This window comes from Ovis aries, chromosome 8 (assembly GCF_016772045.2).
Source record: "Ovis aries strain OAR_USU_Benz2616 breed Rambouillet chromosome 8, ARS-UI_Ramb_v3.0, whole genome shotgun sequence".
Lineage (NCBI taxonomy): Eukaryota > Metazoa > Chordata > Mammalia > Artiodactyla > Bovidae > Ovis > Ovis aries.
The window spans coordinates 28,779,838-28,800,665 of NC_056061.1; the positions used below are offsets into that span (position 1 = coordinate 28,779,838).

A 20,828-nucleotide genomic window follows, 5' to 3' on the forward strand; every position below is an offset into this window, starting at 1 on the left:
CCAATACTTTGGCCACCTCATGCGAAGAGTTGGCTCATTGGAAAAGACTCTGATGCTGGGAGGGATAGGGGACAGGAGGAGAAGGGGACGACTGAGGATGAGATGGCTGGATGGCATCACCGACTCAATGGATGTGAGTTTGGGTGAACTCCGGGAGTTGGTGATGGACAGGGAGGCCTTGCGTGCTACGATTCATGGGGTCGCAAAGAGTCGGACACAACTGAGTGACTGAACTGAACTGATACAGACATTTCTCCAAAGAAAAGATACCAATGTCCAACAGGCATATGAAAAGATGATCAACATCACTAATTTCAGTTAGAGAAATGCAAACCAAAACCCCCATGAGATATCATCACCCAACAGTAAGAATGGCCATCACAGTGAGTGCTCCACATACAAAACTTCAAGCTGCGAACTTTCAAAGATGAGAACATGTGTTTACATGTCCAGTCACGTAAGTTAGCTCACGTCTGGCACACATTGTCACATGCCTACATACTCTACAAGTGGTCATGCTTTTGGGTACTTTGCCGTACAGTACTGTATATAATTCAGTAGTACAGTATCTTTATTTCAATATCAGGATGTCTGGAAGCAAGAATAAAAGCAGCAGTGATGTAGATGGTACTGCTAAGAAGTGCCAGCTGTTATACCGTACTATTGTACTTTCCAAGGTTCTATACTGTAAGATTGAAATGTTTTCTTAATTTTTTTGTGTTGATTTTTATGTAGTATTTGTGTAAAATGTATTATAAACCTATTACAATATAGTACTATATAGCCAGCTGTGCTATGTGGGTACCTAGGTTAACTAACAAATTGGACTAATGAATGCACTCTGGGAATGAAACGCTTTCATATATAGGGGACTTACCATATTAAAATGTCTACAAATATTATAATAAGTGATGAAGATGATGGGGAGAAAGGGAACCCTCTTACATCATTGGTGGGAATGTAAATTGGTGAGATCATTATATAAAACAGTTTTGGAGGTCTCTTAAAATAATAAAAATAGAGTTACCATATGACCCAGCAATTCTACTTCTGGGCATATACCCAGAAAAATCTCTAATTTGAAAATTCTAATTCAAAAATATACATGCACCCCAATGTTCATTACAGCACTATATGCAACAGCAAAGACATGGAAAGTGAAAGTGAAAGTCACACAGTCATGCCCCACTCTTTGGCACCCCATGGACTATACAGTCCATGGAACTCTCCAGGCCAGAATACTGGAGTGGGTAGCCGTTCCCTTCTCCAGGGGGTCTTCCTAACCCAGAGATCAAACCCAGGTCTCCCACATTGCTGGCAGATTCTTTACCAGCTGAGCCACCAGCGAAACCCAAGAATACTGGAGTGGGTAGCCTATCCCTTCTCACAGCGGATCTTCCCGACCCAGGAAATGAACCGGGTCTCCTGCACTACAGGCAGATCCTTTACCAGCTGAGCTATCAGGAAAGCCCCTAAGACATGGAAGCAATCTAAATATCCATTGACAGATGAATGGGTAAATATGATGTGGGGTGTGTGTGTGTGTGTACATATACAATGGAATATTCCTTTTTGTATCTTCTTGATTCTTTCTGGGATTCTTTTCTTTCTACCTGAAAAACTGTTTAGTTTTTTCCTTTGGTGTCTGTTCAGTGAAGTCGCTCAGTCGTGTCCAACTCTGTGGTCCCATGAACTGTAGCCTACCAGGATCCTCCATCCATGGAATTTTCCAGGCAAGAGTACTGGAGTGGATTGCCATTTCCTTCTCCAGGGGATCTTCCCGACCTGGGGATTGAACCCAGGTCTCCCGCATGTCAGGCAGACACTTTACCATCTAAGCTACCAGGGAAGCCGTGGTGTCTGTTAGCTAGCTATAAATCATCTCAGTTTTTTGTTTGGGTGGAAATGATTTATTTCACTTTTGAATAATACCTGGACATAGAATTCTGGGTTAGCAGTTATTTTCTTTTAACTTTCTTTTAAAGATGTCATTGTATTATTTTTACTCTCAAAGTTTTGGTTGAAAACTGTGTCTCTATATTTTCTTTAGAAAATTTCCTTATTGTATCTTTATTTTCTTAGGCTCAAAAATCACTGCAGTCATGGCATTAAAAGATGCTTGCTCCTTGGAAGAAAAGCTACGACAAACCTAGACAGCGTATTAAAAAGAAGAGATATCACTTTGCCAAAAAAGGTCCATGTAGTCAAAGCTACAGTTTTTCCAATAGTCATGCATAGACGTGAGAGCTGGACCATAAAGAAGGCTGAGTGCCAAAGAATTGATGCTTTTGAACTGTGGTGTTGGAGAAGACTCTTTCTTGAGAGTCCTTTGGACTACAAGGAGATCCAACCAGTCAATCCTGAAGGAAATCAAGCCTGAATATTCATTGGAAGGACTGATGGTGAAGCTGAAACTCTAATACTTTGGCCACCTGATGCAAAGAACTGACTCATTAGAAAAGACCCTGATGCTGGAAAAGATGGAAGGTGGGAGGAGAAGGGGATGACAGAGGATGAGATGGTCGGATGCCATCACCGACTCAACAGACATGAGTTTGAACAAGCTCCTGGAGATGGAAAAGGACAGGGAGGCCTGGCATGCTGCAGTCCATGGGGCCTCAAAGAGTTGGATACAACTGGGCAGTTGAACACCACCAATTGTTACTCTAAGCAAAGTATAGCTTTGTTGTTGCTGTTTATTTTGTTAACATAGGCCACTTCTATAGCTTTTTCTTTGGTTGTTTTCACTATTTTACTATAATGTGCCTAATGATTACTTTCTTTGTACTTGCCTGCTTAAGGCTTATAGTACTTTTAGAATCTATGACTTCACGCTTTTCTGGTCAGTTTTTAAATCCTCAGATTATTTTCTCTTCAAATCATTTATGCTACATTGTCTCTCTCCTTTCCTTCCAGGACTCTAATTAACAAAGTTTACACTAGCTTTCATATATATCATAGGCTCTTTTTATAAATGTTTTATCTTGTTATTATAGTGACATCTGTATATTTTCTTCTGGCTTATATTCAAATTTATGAATATTTGTGTGTAGTCTGTTTTTAAATTCTTCCATTGAGTTTTTAATTTCAGTCCTAGAATTTTTATTTGACTACTTTTAAAAGAGATTCAGCATATATGTTTGAATTATATCCTTTTTCTCTTAGTTTTCAGTTATTTGGTTCTATCTTCTGGCATGCCTATTTTTTAAATGTATATACAGTGCATGAAAAATTGTAATGATAATTCAAGGCTCTGGATGGTGTTAGCTTCCTCCAAAGAGGATCTACTTGTTTCTGGCAAGCAGATAGCTAGGAGAATACATCCTTAACTAAATCTGATTGAATTGATTCAGATCTGAATTTCAGTCTCTGTGAGTACTAGTCTGTTTTCAGGCTAGCTTTACTACCAGGAGAAGGGGACAACAGAGGATGAGATGGCTGGATGGCATCACTGACTTGATGGATGTGAGTCTGAGTGAACTCCGGGAGTTGGTGACGGACAGGGAGGCCTGGCGTGCTGCGATTCATGGGGTCACAAAGAGTCAGACACGGCTGATCGACTGAACTGAACTGATAGACCTTCAAGGTTTCCAGCTGAAAGAGTGGGGCATTTACTAGAACACCTCCTTTTGGAAAGATTTAAATCCCAATGTTTGTTTCCTTAGGCCTGTGAAATTGCCGACAACCCTGCTCAGCATCTCTGTACTTATTCAAAATTGCAAATACTTTATGGAGAAATCAGCTGTATATTAAGCTACTCACTGCTTTGATTTTTATTTTCCTCTACCACCTTTGACCTTGTCTTAGTTGCTCTCCAGTGCTTCCAAACAGATAATTCTGAGTTGCCTTTTTTTTTAATCTAGGTTTTTCTTATTCTCACATGGAGGACTGGTCTGCTATTGGGCTGGCCAAACAAGCCATTCAGGTTTTTCTATAAGATGTTACGGAAAAACTTGAATGAACCTTTTGGCCAACCCAGTGTAAGTCTGTAATGTCTGGAAGCAGAAGTCTCCCCCTAAGGAATCTGTAACTAGTACTGCTCTATTTTACCAACCTTGGTTCCTGCCCTTAGGAACCTTTGCTTTAAAACTCAATCTCAGTTGCTATTAAAAAAAAAAAAAAAAAAAAAACTCAGGATAACAAAAGTAATTGACGCCTTGGATATTGAGTATTATTTTTCAAACAATATGTTATAATGTCAATAATAATAATCAACAATTACTGAATGTTTACTCTGAGTTAGGAAGTGTCCTAGGACCTTACATGCAGTTATTTATTAAATGAGAGACAGTGAAATTCTAGTGCTGTCCATATTCCTCAATTACAGAATTTGCTCAAGGGTGGGTCATGGGTGAAAGATGACAGATAATTCCACAAACACAGCCAAGGCCCAACTAAGAAAAAAGTTTAGACAGTACCTAGGCTATCGAATTCGGAGAAGGCAATGGCATCCTACTCCAGCACTCTTGCCTGGAAAATCCCAAGGATGGAGGAGCCTGGTGGGCTGCAGTCCATGGGGTTGCGAAGAGTTGGACAAGACTGAGCAACTTCACTTTCACTTTTCACTTTCACGCACCGGAGAAGGAAATGGCAACCCACGCCAGTGTTCTTGCCTGGAGAATCCCAGGGGTGGGGGAGCCTGGTGGGCTGCCGTCTATGGGGTCGCACAGAGTCAGACACGACTGAAGTGACTTAGCAGCAGTAGCAGGCTATCGAATTACAGGGAATGCACAGGCAAAAGGGTGACTGACATGCCTAACCACTTCCCCACTAGTCTTTTCTAGTGGGAACCACTAACAAAGTTAGTTGGCAACAAAAGACTAACAATGAGCGTGCTTTCCTTCCACCCGTGTGCTTCCTGGTGGAGGTGGCAAAATGTAAGTAGCAGAGAAGCAAGTAACAGGAGGTGAAGAGGAAACAACTAAGAGCCTAAATTGACTGTCACTGGGTATTAAGAACCAGCTTCCTTTGCATTCAGCAGACACCAAATAACTGCAGGTCTAGGTCATGGAAATGAGTTGTGAGACAGATATAAGAATGAAACAAAAGTGATATGGTATTGATGGCTCAAGGTACCAAAGAGAAGTGAAGAAGATCTTTAGGCTATCTGCCCAGAAGAGCAGAAATGTACACCAAACACCAGGCACAGAACACGGAACACGCTCACTGTGGTCCAACTTCCACTCTTCAGCCAAGCACTCTCCAGGGCCAACACTCCTCACCCTTCAGTATCCGCTAGCCAAAGTAGTAAACAGTGTGTGTGTCTTATTCTTGCTCTTGGGTAGAACTATTTAACCCCATCCATACTCCAGGAAATTTTGTTTCCACCAGCAGAAGCAGTCTGGAGTAGTTGAAACATAGGCAGTAGAATAAGTCTCCCTTGGGTCACGTCTTGGTCCTACCTGGACTACTTTGGACAAATTGTTTAACCTCTCTGAGCTTCAATATCCTCACTGTGAAATGGGGGATGATGATAATAGTTATCCAGATGACATGAGGTAATGCTAGTGAAGCACTTGGCAAAATAAGTAAATAAATGTTGGCTATGGCCATTATTTAACTTAATTTAGGATCCTGTAGTGTGTAGGGAGGGCTTGTACTATTCTCATCTACTGGATTCCTCATTTAAGAGGCAGCCTCAGAGGACTTCCCTGGTGGTCCACTGGCATTCCCAACACAGGGGACCCGGATTGACCCCTGATCAGGGAACTAGATCCCACATACTGCCAGGAAGAGTTCACATCCACAACTAAAAAATCGTACATGCCAGCCACAACAAAGACTGAAGATCACGCATGCCACAGCTAAGACTCAGTGCAGCCAAATAAATAGATAATTAAAAAAAGAAGAAGAAGTGGCCTCAGGAGTGCTGTGGGAGGGGAAGGGAGAGTTGGAAAACATAGGAGTTTCTGTGACTTCATGGCTGAGCATAAGTTTAATCCAACAGCAATGGTGCTTCCAAGGCTGGTATCTAGATCTTTTTAGAGACATCACAGATCTCAGCTTCCTCTCACCTATGCCTTCCAGATAGCCATTTTGCTTTTTTGCATTTCTTTTCCATGGGGATGGTCTTGATCCCTGTCTCCTGTACAATGTCATGAACCTCATTCCATAGTTCATCAGGCACTCCATCTATCAGAAATAGGCCCTTAAATCTATTTCTCATTTGTACTGTATAATCACAAGGGATTTGATTTAGGTCATACCTGAATGGTCTAGCGGTTTTCCCTACTTTCTTCAATTTCAGTCTGAATTTGGCAATAAGGAGTTCATGATCTGAGCCACAGTCAGCTCCCGGTCTTGTTTTTGCTAACTGTATATAGAGCTTCTCCATCTTTGGCTGCAAAGAATATAATCAGTCTGATTTCGGTGTTGACCATCTGGTGATGTCCATGTGTAGAGTCTTCTCTTGTCTGGGGAGGCCTTACAAATAGCTATGAAAAGAAGAGAGGCGAAAGGGAAAGATACAAGCATCGGAATGCAGAGTTCCAAAGAATAGCAAGAAGAGATAAGAATGCCTTCTTCAGCGATCAATGCAAAGAAATAGAGGAAAACAACAGAATGGGAAAGACTACAGATCTCTTCAAGAAAATTAGAGATACCAAGGGAACATTTCATGCAAAGATGGGCTCAATAAAGGACAGAAATGGTCTGGACCTAACAGAAGCAGAAGATATTAAGAAGAGGTGGCAGGAATACACAGAAGAACTGTACAAAAAAGATCTTCACGACCAAGATAATCACGATGATGTGATCACTAATCTAGAGCTAGACATCTTGGAATGTGAAGTCAAGTGGGCCTTAGAAGGCATCACTACAAACAAAGCTAGTGGAGGTGATGGAATTCCAGTTGAGCTGTTTCAAATCCTGAAAGATGATGCTGTGAAAGTGCTGCCCTCAATATGCCAGCAAATTTGGAAAACTCAGCAGTGGCCACAGGACTGGAAAAGGTCAGTTTTCATTCCAATCCCAAAGAAAGGCAATGCCAAAGAATGCTCAAACTACCACACAATTGCACTCATCTCACATGCTAGTAAAGTAATGCTCAAAATTCTCCAAGCCAGGCTTCAGCAATACGTGAACCACAAACTCCCTGATGTTCAAGCTGGTTTTAGAAAAGGCAGAGGAACCAGAGATCAAATTGCCAACATCTGCTGGATCATGGAAAAAGCAAGAGAGTTCCAGAAAAACATCTATTTCTGCTTTATTGACTATGCCAAAGCCTTTGACTGTGTGGATCACAATAAACTGTGGAAAATTCTGAGAGAGATGGGAATACCAGACCACCTGACCTACCTCTTGAGAAATCTGTATGCTGGTCAGGAAGCAACAGTTAGAACTGGACATGAACAACAGACTGGTTCCAAATAGGAAAAGGAGTATGTCAAGGCTGTATATTGTCACCCTGCTTATTAAACTTATATGCAGAGTACATCATGAGAAACGCTGGGCTGGAAGAAGCACAAGCTGGAATCAAGATTGCTGGGAGAAATATCAATAACCTCAGACATGCAGATGACACCACCCTTATGGCAGAAAGTGAAGAGGAACTAGAAAGCCTCTTGATGAAAGTGAAAGAGGAGAGTGAAAAAGTTGGCTTAAAGCTCAACATTCAGAAAATGAAGATCATGGCATCTGGTCCCATCACTTCATGGGAAATAGATGGGAAACAGTAGAAACAGTGTCAAACTTATTTTTTTGGGCTCCAAAATCACTGCAGATGATGACTGCAGCCATGAAATTAAAAGACACTTACTTACTCCTTGGAAGAAAAGTTATGACCAATCTAGATAGTATATTCAAAAGTAGAGACATTACTTTGCCGACTAAGGTCCGTCTAGTCACGGCTATGGTTTTTCCAATGGTCATGCATGGATGTGAGAGTTGGACTGTGAAGAAGGCTGAACGCCAAAGAATTGATGCTTTTGAACTGTGGTGTTGGAGAAGACTCTTGAGAGTCCCTTGGACTGCAAGGAGATCCAACCAGTCCATTCTGAAGGAGATCAACCCTGGGATTTCTTTGGAAGGAATGGTGCTAAAGCTGAAGCTCTAGTACTTCGCCACCTCATGTGAAGAGTTGACTCATTGGAAAAGACTCTGATGCTGGGAGGGATAGGGGGCAGGAGGAAAAGGGGACGACCCAAGATGAGATGGCTGGATGGCATCACTGACTCGATGGACGTGAGTCTGAGTGAACTCCAGGTGTTGGTGATGGACAGGGAGGCCTGGCGTGCTGTGATTCATGGGGTTGCAAAGAGTCGGACACTACTGAGTGACTGAACTGAACTGAACTGATGCCTTCCAGAGACACCAAGGCTAAGATGGCCTTAGATTGATCACAAACAGATTGAGACAGGCTGGGACCCGGAGCCCTTTGACCTAGTACTTGCACTTGGACAAATGTTTCCTCAAGCAACAAACTATATGGGACTAGAAAGAGCTGTGTGCGTGTGCATTTGGGGCAAATTATGGACACAAGACACACAAAGACCAAGAACCCAACCGCCACTTTGAAAAGCTGGGAGCTAAAGCAGCGTACTGAGCATACCCCATGCACACACCACCACCAAATGGGTAGGCAAACCACCCAAGTTATACCTCTGGCCTGATTCCTGGACACAGCCCTACTCTCACACCATAAGGTACCAGCACATCCGCTCCCCTGCCCTGTCAGGAAGCAAGGAAGGTAATGTGTTACTTGACTTCACTCCCCTCCACCGCAGCAGCAGCCCTAGTAAAGCCCTGCCTGAATTTCCTTTCTGGCCTCTTATCAACTTCTATTGACTAGGAAGGCCAAGAACCCTGTCAGTAACAAGATGATGCCTCCCCAACCTGGTGGTCAGAAGTGCTCTACCATGGAGCTCAGGGACCTCCCATCAAACTCTCTCCCCAGTAAAGTATTAAACATCAGTTATTTAGCTCTTATTGTGAATTAACATGTCATTTCACCCAAACGCATTCTCGAGTCATTTGAGCCTTACCTTTACCTGATTGTGTCCCCACGAAAGCAAGGAACAGCACTGTGAAGGGGCCTGGAGGATAGCCATCTTAGGAGTCAGAAGACCCCTGTCCCCACTTCCAGTCTCATTAACTGTGTGGCTTTAGGTAATTTATTTTTCCTTTGTTGCCCTCAACATCCTCATTAAAGAGGTCTCTAAAATCACTTCCAGCTCTAAAACCTCTTATCTACAAAAAGTAGATCCCAGAAATCACCCTCAGGCACCTACACTCATCCCAATCCCAACCTGACCCAGAAAGCTTTCAACATGACCCATGTGCCCTCTCACCTGCCCTCCCCACCCCCACCCCATCCAGCCCATCCCCTCCCCCTACTGCAGGGCCCCCACCCCCACCCTGAGCCAGGCTCCCAGGGTGCTGGTAACCTGGGCCCAGCCTCACTGGTTGCCCCCCTTCTCCCCTTCTCTCCAGATCCCTGTTTCCTGTCTGGCAGATTTACGATGCAGTTCAAAGAAGGAAGGATGATATAACGCTTTCCTGCTCCCTCCCTCTCCCAACCGACTTAGGCTAACTGGCTGGGGGCCAAGTGGTTTGTTTTCCGAAGCCTTGAGTTTGTAAAAATACTCCAGGCCCCAACCTCCTGCCTGTGACATGGCGTCAGCTCCCAAATCCACCGGTCAGGCCTTTGCTTGTGGGCGGGAAGGAGGCGGCCCTGCACTGGGCTGGAGTCTAATTAAGTGCTGAGCAAATAAACCATGGGCTTCAATTTTAGCTCTGAAAATAGCTAGGGCCCAGGATTCCTCTCTCTGGCCTGAGCTGTGAGGCTGGTCCCGCCACAGTGACCTCCAAGGCCAGGGCAGTGGGGTCTGAGGAGGGACTGAGGGGAGAGGGGTCTGAGGAGCCCATGGAGGCCCATGGGCACAAAGCCAGTGAGGGAAGCCGACTTCAGGGAGAGGGAGACTCCAGCTTGGGGGTGGGCTGCCCTGGACCTGCCTTTGCACTGTGCTGACCGCCTGCCTGCAGGACGCCCAGGAATTCTGGGTCCCACTGACTGCCTCTCCGAGCCCCATGTGGCTAAGAATACTAAGCTCTGGCCAACACTGAGGTAATTCTCTAGGCAGATCATAGAATACACATCACAGTTTCATGCATAATCAATCCTCTTGGGCAATAAGGATGAGGAAAAACATCAACAAATGAATGCTTGAAAATAAAAGCGCGAGTCAACTGAATGTGTTACTGGCTCAGTTAGACTGGCTCCTGAGCATCTTCCTGTCCAGCCCTGCCTGGAGGGAGAGAGGGTGGCCTGCTGAGGGGGCGGGCAGGGGACAACTAACCACCCCATTCCAGGTGAACAAGAGGGGTGGGCCGTGAGAACCAGGGCATGTCCAGAGGGTCACTGGCTTCGCCTTCTGGTCACCTCCTCTGTCCTTCATCCCATCCCAGCTCTTCTCATGCCGTGCCCTTGTCGGCCGTCCATCTGCTGATGAGACCCTGGATGGAAGCTCTGTTGTATCTCCTCCCCTCCCCCACTATGGCGGCACCTGGCTTGACAGCTTTCCTTCCTTTACAGCCTCCCTTCTGCAACATCTGGGACTGAATTTGCTGTGTGTTGGCATGGAGCCCTCGGACCTCAGCATCAAAGAGGCAGGGTGTGAAGCTACAGTCAAAAACCAGTGAAGTGAGTGCAGGGAATGTGCTTATTTGGATGGTGTCTGCATGTCTGGGTGACCCACAGGGAAGCAGACCTCCAGTGCCAACAGTGGCTGTGAAGACAAAAGTCACAAGTGCCTCACACTAAGCCAGTACTCTCTGCTTCTGCAGAATGGTTGGAAGAAAAAGGAAGGAGAAACTCAAAGGAAATCAAACTGCAAGGGCAGGAGTGCAGGCTCTTACCTGGCACTCCTCGGTGAGGGCTTTTCCAGCAGGACAAAATGCCGAGCAGGTATTTGGGGGACACAGACCCCTTCAGCTCACTCTTGCAGATGCCTTCAGAGGTCCTGCTTCTCTTCAACACCTTCAGTCACTCCATGAGCATGTTTGAAGCAGCTCCCACAGCCGCATGTGGCCGTGCAGCAGGGGCACAGCCAGCCACACGAGTGATGACAAGACGCGGGCACGATTACAGCCGTGTGACCAGTGCTGCACGGAGGAGGGGACGGGGGGCCGAGGGAAGACGGGGCACAGGCAGCCACGGAAGTCTCCCTGAGAGGGGGAGCGTGCCCAGGCCTCCAGGCCTGTCCGCTGCTTCCCCCGCTTCTCCACTACGGGGCTGGTCAGGGGGCCTGGGCCGTGGCAGACAGACTGGCAGCCAGAGGACACTCTTCATTCAACAGGGACCTGTCGGCACCCTGGTCTCCCCTTTTCTGCTCCGAGGAGCCTGCTCCGGCCTAGTTGTTCCTAACTCAGCCCCCTCTCCGGGTGGAGCCTCAGGCCAGAAAGCAGGCAACGCTGGGGGCAATAATAATAATAGTAATAATAACGGTAATGCGGAGAAACTGGGCAGGGAGGGGAGTGGAGGAGGAGAAAGGCCGCTTTACCTCAAACCCCACCATGTGGGTTAAGTGTCTCCACCCCCAGCCATGCTTGTGGAGAAGGCAGCTCCATGTGGCCAGACCACTGAGTCCCCATTTGGAAGATCCCCTTTCCTAACCACCCTGGCCCAACATCAGTAGCAATATTGCCCCACAAGGAGCAGCGAGCCATTTACCGCAAAAATCACCAGCATCAGGGCTCAAACACCAAGTTCAGACACGAAGAACTCCCCCTCTGGAGCGTAAAACCAAGTTCAGAATGAAGAAAAACAAAATTTCCTCTGAGGAGACACCCTGGGCGCCCCTCCTCACAGCTGCAAGGCCTCCTTCCCGGGCTGGGCCCTCATTAGGAGCTAATGGGCCCCAGCTGTGCCAGCTTCCAGACTCCTCCTTAACCCCTTGGTTTCCTCCGTCACTGCCAGAGGAAAATGAGGCCTCGGGATTTCCGTGCAGGGTTGAGAGCAGAGGGCACCCACTGCAGAGCTAGTGGTGTGCACCTTCTATGGCTCCTCGTACGAAACCAAATAATTAACAAGTACTACTATTTGGGGGGTGCCTCGTGTGCCTTTGTGCTGTGCTCAGTCACTTCAGTCATGTACGACCCTTTGTGACCCTATGGATTAGATGGTAGCCCACCAGGCTCCTCTGTCCATGGGATTCACAGGCAAGGACACTGGAGTGGGTTGCCATGCCCTCCTCCAGGGGATCTTCCTGACCCAGGGATCAAACCTGTGTCTCCTGCATTGCAGGCGGATTCTTTTCCACTGAGCCATCAGGAAAGCCCTTGTATGCCTTACCCACTAGGATTATTAGCTCCTCCGGGCTCTCTCATCTTTGCAGACACAGTGGCGGGGGGGGGGGGGGGGGGGGGTAGGAATTATTGCACCCATCTTATGGATGAGAACATTGAGGCCAGCAAAGAGACGTGATTCCAACCTGTTCTGTTGTCTTTCTGCCCACCCTATCACTTGATCTGAGCAACACTTGATTCTCCTACGTGCAGATGAAAGAGATAAAGGCCACTCTCACGCTGTCCATCTGTAGAGGTGGTAAAACTCAAGCCGGGAAACACTGAGTGGAGAATCTGAAGAACCAGGTTTTCTCCCCAACCGAGGGCCTTTGTTGACTCTGGACAAATACCAGCTTCCTTGAGCTCCCACAACCTTATCTTCAAAATAATACAAGTGAAAAATACCTGCCTTTCTTCCTCGTGGGCCTGTTGGAAGATCAAATAGATCCAGCAGGGCAAAAGCACTGTAAACTGTAGGGAAGAAGGAAGATGACCTTGGAGGACCTCCCCCCAACCCCCAATATTTGTGAGAAATAGGCTCTGAGGCATTTCGTCAGAAGCTGTTATTTCTATGATTTGGGAGGACCAGAGGTTTATTATAATGACAAACTTTAAGTCCTCCCTGGCTGAACTTAGTCTCTTAAAAAGGTGAACCCTGATTGAGCCACTGTCTTTAACTTACCACCTATCCCCTCTTACCACATGGCCATTATATCAGATTTTCCCTCTCCCATGGAAAACAGTCAGTTAATTAAGATAACTGGGTTTATCACCAAAACCCAGAAATGACCCAAGTGTCTTTCAGTTGGGAAAAGGATAAATGACTCTGGTACATTCATATAAGCAACCAAAGGTGTGAAATACTGTTACCCATCATAAATACTTTATGCCAAGTGAGAGAGGCCAGACTCCAAAGGCTGGGTATCATATGATTCCATGCAAGTGACATTCTGGGGGAGGCAGAACTACAGAGATGGGACCAGACCAGTGGGCACCAGGGGTAAGTGCTCAGGAAGGGTTGGACTAGAAGGGTGCAGGGAGCACAGAGGAGTTCCTGCTGGGGCAATGGAACTATTCTGTATCTTGATTATGATGGTGGCTACAGGACTCAAAGCACTTGTTAAAACCCACAGAACTGTGTACACAAAAGAGTGGATTTTACTGTAGATAAGACAGATTATTAAAAATTAAAAACTAAACCACTGAGATTTTTTACAAAAGGATCATTGAGAAAGCAGAGCAGTTTAGCAGGGAGTCCAGTGGCAGAGTGCACTGTAGTACCAGGCTGTGTAGTACACAGCAAGGGGTCAGGCCATGGGTTCTCTTCCTCAAATTGGTAGCAGTGGCCTGGAGAAGGTATTAAGAGGCCAGGATCCCGCCCCCAGCTGATATGATTCCCTGGAGCTAGAGTAAACCTGGGGTCTCATTCTGAACAAGTTTTCCAGGTTATTTTGGTTCAGGTAGTTAACAGCCCAGACTTGGAGGCCCACTATTAGGCCTTTCGTCATTATTTGAGAACTAAATTCTTGTGTGAACAGGTCCCCTTTATGCTTTTGTGTTTCCACCATAAAATCAGGATGGTTCACCAGCCTCCTGCTCTAAGGGATCTGACATGGGAGGTCACTCAGGACGCCATGGGGTTGCCCCATGCTGGAACCTGCATTCAGTGGCAGGAGACTCGGCCTCTGGGGCCTGCACCCTGAACCTCTTTTCCTGCAATCTGCCATCTTAGAATTTACCTCACCTCTTGGCAAGTGGTGGCTTTCACCTTAAGAGGATACTGTTAAGATGAAAATTTGTTACTCTGAAATGATTTGAGTTTTCTCACGGAAAGAAATCCCAAGTCAGAGGCATGCTTTTCTGGGATGACCAGAATTCTGAGCTCTAGAACCATTCACACAGAAGACAGGAGGTGAACCTGGATCAAGTCCCCATTCCATCACTGACCATTTGTGTGATTCTGGATAAGTCACTTCATTTCTCTGAATCTCAAATACTTACATTCAAATTCCTCAGGGGTAAAGCAGAGCTGATAATTTGTATTTTGCCAGGAAATGATGGGGTTGAAAGATGCATGCTGAGGCATTTAGGGAAGAGTTGTGACGGCTGAATATTCAGAAGATTTGGTAAAAAGAAACACACGTATGCACACACATGCACACACCTGATAGATAAGCATATAAAGCAAATGTGGCATCTGCTAGGCATTGCTGAATCTAAGTGACAGGCATGTGGGTAATCACTTTTTCAAGTTTTCTGTACGTTTTTACATTTTTATAATGAAATCAGGAAGAAGAGGTGGCCTGTGTCAGACGGTCAGCACAGTGCCTGTCACTCAGTAGGTCTCAGCAGCTTGGAGAGCAGGGGGACTGAGAACGGCACAGTGGAGGGTAGGAGGGCAAGAGAAGGAGGAAGGCCTAGCGAAGGCTTGCCCACTGCAGGAAGAGCCTGGGGAGGGAAGGAAGCCAGGCAGTGCCCCATCTCAGTGAGGGTGTGGGTGTGAGAACCTCCCTTTGTCCCGCTCGAGAGAATCAGGGGAGGCTCCGCCATGCTCCTTTTCATTTCCGCAGGATCTGAGAACCAATCGTGCACGTTCATGTCCTTCAGGCCCTCTTGGTTGAGGTCCTTTGGGTCTCTGGAGATATATATATATATATATATATATATGTATATTATATATATATATATATTTTTTTTATTTTTTTCCAATTTACAGGCACTCTGAGCCCCCATCCTGTATAAACGTCCCGCTCAACAGCTGTCCTGAGCACCACAGTGGAAATGAACAAGGTACAAATAACAGAGCGGGTCAGCCAAGCCACGAAGACAGCCTGTGAACCTGACAGCCTATCCCCGTCCCCTGCCGCTCCCGTCAGCCACGGGTGCCCACCCTAGACCACGGCTGGACCTCTTGGGTCTTCCAGATCCAGTGATGTGAGTCCTGGTCGAAGAGGACATATTTGCTTCCTGTTGCTGCTGTGACAAGTCACCACAAGCTTAGTGGCTTAAAACAACATCATTTTATTATCTTGATCATTCTGGAGGTTAGAAGCCCAGGTTGGGTTTCATGGGCTGAAGTCAAGCAGGGCTGCATTCCTTCTGGAGGTGCTAGATGAGAATCTGTTCTCTTGCCTTTTTCAGCTTCTGGAGGCTGCCCTCATTCCTTGACTGGTGGCCCTTCCTCCATTTTCAAAGCCAGAGGAGTCTTCCTCAGAACACTGTCTCTCTGGTTCCAACTCTACTATCTCCATCTACTCCATGTAAGAACACTTGTGATTACACTGGGCAGATAATCTTCTCATTCTGAAATTTGTTCATTAGCAACCTGAATTCCCCCTTGCCATACAGTCTACGACAGTCACAGTTTCCAGGCACCGGGACACAGACGTCGTTCATTGTCGCTGTTCAGTCACTCAGCCACATCCAACTCTTTGCAAGCCCACGGACTGCAGCTTGCCAGGCTTCCCTGTCCTTCAGTGTCTCCCGGAATTTGCTTAAACTCACATCCCTTGGGCTGGTGATGCCATCCAACTATCTCATCCTCTGCCGCCCTCTTCTCCTCCTGCCCTCAATCTTTCCTAGCATCCAAATCTTTTCCAGTGAGTTGGCTCTTCAAACCAGGTGACCAAGTATTGGAGCTTCAACTTCAGCATCAGTCCTTCCAATGGATATTCAGGCTTGATTTCCTTTAGGATTGACTGGTTTGATCTCTTGGCTGTCCAAGGGACTCTCAAGAGTTTTCTCCAACACCACAGTTCAAAAGCATCAGTTCTTTGGCTCTCAGGCTTCTTTATGGTCCAACTCTCACATCCATACATGACCACTGGAAAAACCATAGCTTTGACTAGATGAACCTTTGTTGGCAAAATGATGTCTCTGCTTTTTAATATGCTGTCCAGATTTGTCATAGCTTTCCTTCCAAGGAGCAAGCGTCTTTTAATTTCATGGCTGCAGTCACCATCTGCAGTGACTTTGGAGCCCAAGAAAATAAAGTCTCACACTGTTTCCATCTTTTTCCTCATCTATTTGCCATATAGCGATGGGACCAGATGCCATGATCTTAGTTTTCTGAATGTTGAGTTTTAAGCCAGCTTCTTCACTCTCCTTTCACCTTCATCAAGAGGTTCTTTAGTTCCTCTTCATTTTCTGCCATCAGGGTGGTATCATCTCCATGTCCGAGGTTATTGATATTTCTCCCAGCAATCTTGATTCCAGCTTGTGCTTCATCCAGCCTGGCATTTCACATGATGTACTCTGTGTATAAGTTAAATAAGCACGTGACAATATACAGCCTCAATGTACTCTGTTCCTAATTTTGAACCAGTCCGTTGTTCCATGTCCAGTTCTAACTTTGCTTCTTGACCTGCATACGGGTTTCTCAGGAGGCAGGTATGGTGGTCATTATTCCCATCTCTTTAAGACATTTCTTTACAACATCTTTGGGAGCCATTATTTTGCCTACTACAGAGGATGCCCCAAGTGGATGAGCATTCTTACCTCTTATACCTGGGAATTTTCAAACTTTAGTATACTTCAGAATAATGGAATGTTTGAAAATGCTTGGAAATGTTTGGAAATGGAAAAATGCTTGAAAAGCCAGATTTTTAGCCTCTTTGGATTCTGATCCAGTACTTCTGGAGTGGATCCAAGGACTCTGAATTTTTAGTAAGCTCCCTCATGCCTTCTGATACACTTGATACAAGGAGCACATTTCTTTTGTCTTTGGACATGGTATAGTGGCTACATTTTAGCAACCTAATTACAGAATTTATGATCTATGATTTATTGAGCAATTCCAGTGTACTAATAGACATAACCAAGTGTAGCAGGGACTTACCATGTGCCCGATCTATTCTAAGTGGTCTCCATGCCTGTTCTCCTTTAATCCTCAGGATAATAAGCTGAGGTATGGTTATCATTATCATCTCTATTTTGCAAACGAGAAGATGAAGGTACTGGAGTTTAAGTACCTTACCTAAGGCAAAGCACTTACACAGGCAAATCCAGGTGCCTATCCACGCCACCCTCCCCCCGCCCCCTCGCCCCAGGCCCTTTCTTTTCTAAAGCCCAAGTGGCAGCTCCGCTCCAAGGCTGGAGCTAGCCAGGGGTATAGCCAAGGGGTGGGGGTGGGGAGGCCTGAAACTTTCCACTCATCGAGACACAAACACAGCAATTAAAAGCTTCACACTATCCGGTTAGATACCCTTTAATTCTCCAAACACCCACCAGAGCCACAACAAGGCCAGCTGACAGGAAGTGGTCTGTTGAGGAAATTCCATCTTGGCCCATCCTGGAGACAGCAATATCAGAGGGTCTCCTCTCTCTCTCATACACACACACACACACACACACACACACACACACACACACACACACACACACAAACACCCCAGGGGACAGTTTCCCTTTATTCCAGGGCTGTGTTCCAGCCTGCTGCCATTTCCTGTACCCTTCAAAGTAGCAGTGATCACTCTGGCCTCCTGTCTGTGTCTGAGAGACCTTCCAGCCGGGGCGCTGTGGGCCCTTGTATCATTTCACTTCTTTAGAACAGAAACTGGAGAGACTCACGTAACACCAGACAGGTTATGGGGCTGACCTCTGTGGAGGGCACACCAACCCCTCTGAGGTGGACACCACAGAACAAGACACTCTCTCCCCTTCCACCTCCTTCAACTCCAGTCCCATTTCCTCATCCATCCTTTTCGCTTTCTCCATCTTTTCCCCCATCTCCTTAGGATGCACTCTGTACTCTGTCTCCCCAGGGTCTTACTGCCTTAAATGTGTGGCTTTGGAGACAGACTAAGGGATGGTTCCAACCAGAAACCATGAACCTTTAGGCTGCTTTGGACTTTGCCTCAGTTTCCCTTCTGGAAAATGAACGTATGAACATTTGCCAGTTTCCTGACTCGAAACAGTGTCTGTACTTCTGATCCCTGCTTTGTGGTTTGTAAAGCGTGTGCTCAATTTCCAGGTTGGCCGTGATGACTTATAAAGTCTGAAGGGTTCATGAAGTGGATGGCGCAAATGGGGAAACTGGTGCCCAGAGGAAGGGAAATGACTCACCCAACATTCAGGGGCTGATCCTGGGCTAGAAACAAGTCTTCCGAGCCAGTCTTGCCATGACATTTGCGTTCTCTGTGACGATGGTGATGATTCTATGGTACACGGCACGGAGGACATGGACCACAAGCATGGCTCTTTGCCAACAGATCCTGAAGAACATCAAAGATGAGAGCAGAAAATTCTTACAAGTCGGTTACCTTTTATGTTTAATTACTATGCAGTCTAATTATACCGATGGGGTTCGTTAATATGTCAAATCGTGTTTTATGTTTTTATATCATAAGAAGCCATCACCCCATGGGGTGTGGGCCAATGGCGTGTGTATAAGGAGAGAGGACTTCTGAGACAGGGCTTGCTGCTGACTTGCTGGAGGCACATTGCAGTACTTCCTGGGAGCCTTCTCAGGTCATCCCGACCCCAGATACAGGCAGACTTGTTTCCATTTCACAGATGAGAAAACAGAGGCCCAGAGACATTAAGGGACTCACCTATCGTCATGGAGCTAGTGAACGGCAGACTGGCTCTGATCAACGTCTGCCCCATTCCAAAGTTGTGCTCCTCCCCGACTCTCAGATACCAGGTCCCTGCAGAGACAACAAAGGCTCTGTGGTAAAGTGACTGTCTCCTCTTCTGTAAAATCCTGCCTCCTGGTTTCTGCGTTCACTAAGCAGGGCCACCCCTCCCCACCCCAGGTGCCAACATGCAGCACCTGCCCACAGGAGAGTATCAGAGCTTTTCCTTTGGAGGAACAAGTTCCCCCCAACACGGGAGGCGGTCAGATCTTTGAGGCATCCCTCCAGCCCCACCCATCCCTTCTGGGGACAGCGCTGCCCCGAGAGCTGGAAGCCTTGCCCAGGGGCACAAGGGGGTCAGGACCCCGCTGAGGAGCAGCCCTGCTCGCCCCACGCCGGGCTGGGCTGTTCTCCAGCCGGTTGTGCAATCTTGCTATGAATAGGTCTAGGTGTGTGGTTTGGTGCCAAAGAGACCAGACTTGATTCCTTCGGGTGACAGCTCCCCTCTGGAATCCTGGGAGGTGAGGGAGCACAGCTGTGAGGTCAGGCCGCTGGCCTGAGCGGGGCGGTGCGAGCTGGTGGCGTGAGGGGCGGGGCCTGTGGTCAGTCGGGCCAGGCAGGCTGGCATCGGGCCAGGCAGGCTGGCACCGGACCGAGCTCTTCTCCCTCCTTGGCCATCGCCAGGCCACCCGTAGTCTGCCTCCTGAGCCTCTCCCATCTTCCACTCCTCACTCTTGCCAGGCCCTCTTTGCCTTGGTACAGACTTAAAGAAGCTTAGAGGGAAAGGGAAAAACAGACTTGCAAGTTTATTTTTAAAACTTGAAAATTATAAGGCTGTGGGGAACCAGGGATTTCTCATATACTGTTGGTACATCAAATTGGTACATTGCAGGGCAATTTGATCCATTTATCAAAATTGCAAATGTATATGTATCATTTGCCCCAGAATTGTTTCCACTTTGGGCATTAATTCTACAAAGATTCTTACATGTGTATGTAATGTATGTATGAGTTTGTAACTGCAGTGTTGCTGATAATAAAAAATGTTTAGAAACAAAGTCCAGTGTCTATAATAGGGGAATACAGGTTAATGAATTGGGATATAATGATGCAGAAGACCATACAGCTCTAACACTGAGGAGGCTTTCTGTGACTGATGTTTCCTCCATGTGCGAGAAAACCATTAACAGAGCAAGATACTGGTCAGTGGCTGTAATGTACTTTTAGTGTAATAAGAAAAGGTAGATATATAAGGAATTCTGGAAGGATATGCAAGAAACTTTGGGCGGGAGGAACTAGGCTGAGAACTAGACAGGGATGGGAAAACATTCCGTGTGTGTGCATCTATATGCTTCCTAGATATCAATCGTGCCAACACATTACCTTCCAAAAATACAGGGCAACAAGTACATATAATTGTGACAAAAAATTCCGTAACAACTTGCCAAATACAATGGACATTTGTCTTTTGGGGCCTGAGAACACCCTCCTACTTGGGGAATTTCCCAGTGGACACACTGTGGTGAGAGGAAGAGCCCCTTTTCCCCCATAGAAGTGTGAAGTGGCCAAGAACCAGTATCAGCTTATTCATGGTGCCAACGGCTGAGGTTGTGAGTCTAGTGTCAAGGCCAAAGTGTCCACGACATAGGAATTCTCTCAAGTTTTGGCTTTTACCTTTTAGTATTTCTCCTCAGCCACAGTTTACACTGGCATATAGTATTTCTGCTTTTTTTCTTATGTCAATATAAAAGTTACAACAGCAATAGATAATTACATTTCTAAGAGTGCATCCTGTATAAGCGTATAGTTTTTGTAATTATTAACAGGTGCATAAAATTCCTTTGTTCTGATTAGGTAATTCCTATAATGATATTCAAGGTGTTAATAGGAGGAATTTATGGAAATCCAAAATTATGAAGACACAATTTTGCAACGATATTATTCATTTATCAATCAGATTCCTTTTAGACA

General features: G+C 46.2%; 1 long non-coding RNA gene and 1 other non-coding gene across 3 annotated transcripts; both read right to left on the bottom strand.

Annotated features, from left to right (window-relative positions):
• Positions 1-1,777: 1,777 nt before the first annotated feature.
• On the bottom strand, positions 1,778-1,849 carry TRNAV-GAC (transfer RNA valine (anticodon GAC)). Its single transcript has one exon. It is a non-coding gene; the product is annotated as a tRNA-Val (tRNA).
• A 10,504-nt stretch (positions 1,850-12,353) lies between these two features.
• Positions 12,354-19,418, bottom strand: LOC132660236 (uncharacterized). Of its 2 annotated transcripts, XR_009601615.1 has the most exons (3): positions 18,834-19,418; positions 18,346-18,494; positions 12,354-14,917 (listed from the first exon to the last, which is right to left on the bottom strand). It is a non-coding gene; the product is annotated as an uncharacterized LOC132660236 (long non-coding RNA). The 2 variants fall into 2 exon arrangements; XR_009601614.1 differs by lacking the exon at positions 12,354-14,917 and having other exon boundaries at positions 15,283-18,494.
• Positions 19,419-20,828: the final 1,410 nt, after the last annotated feature.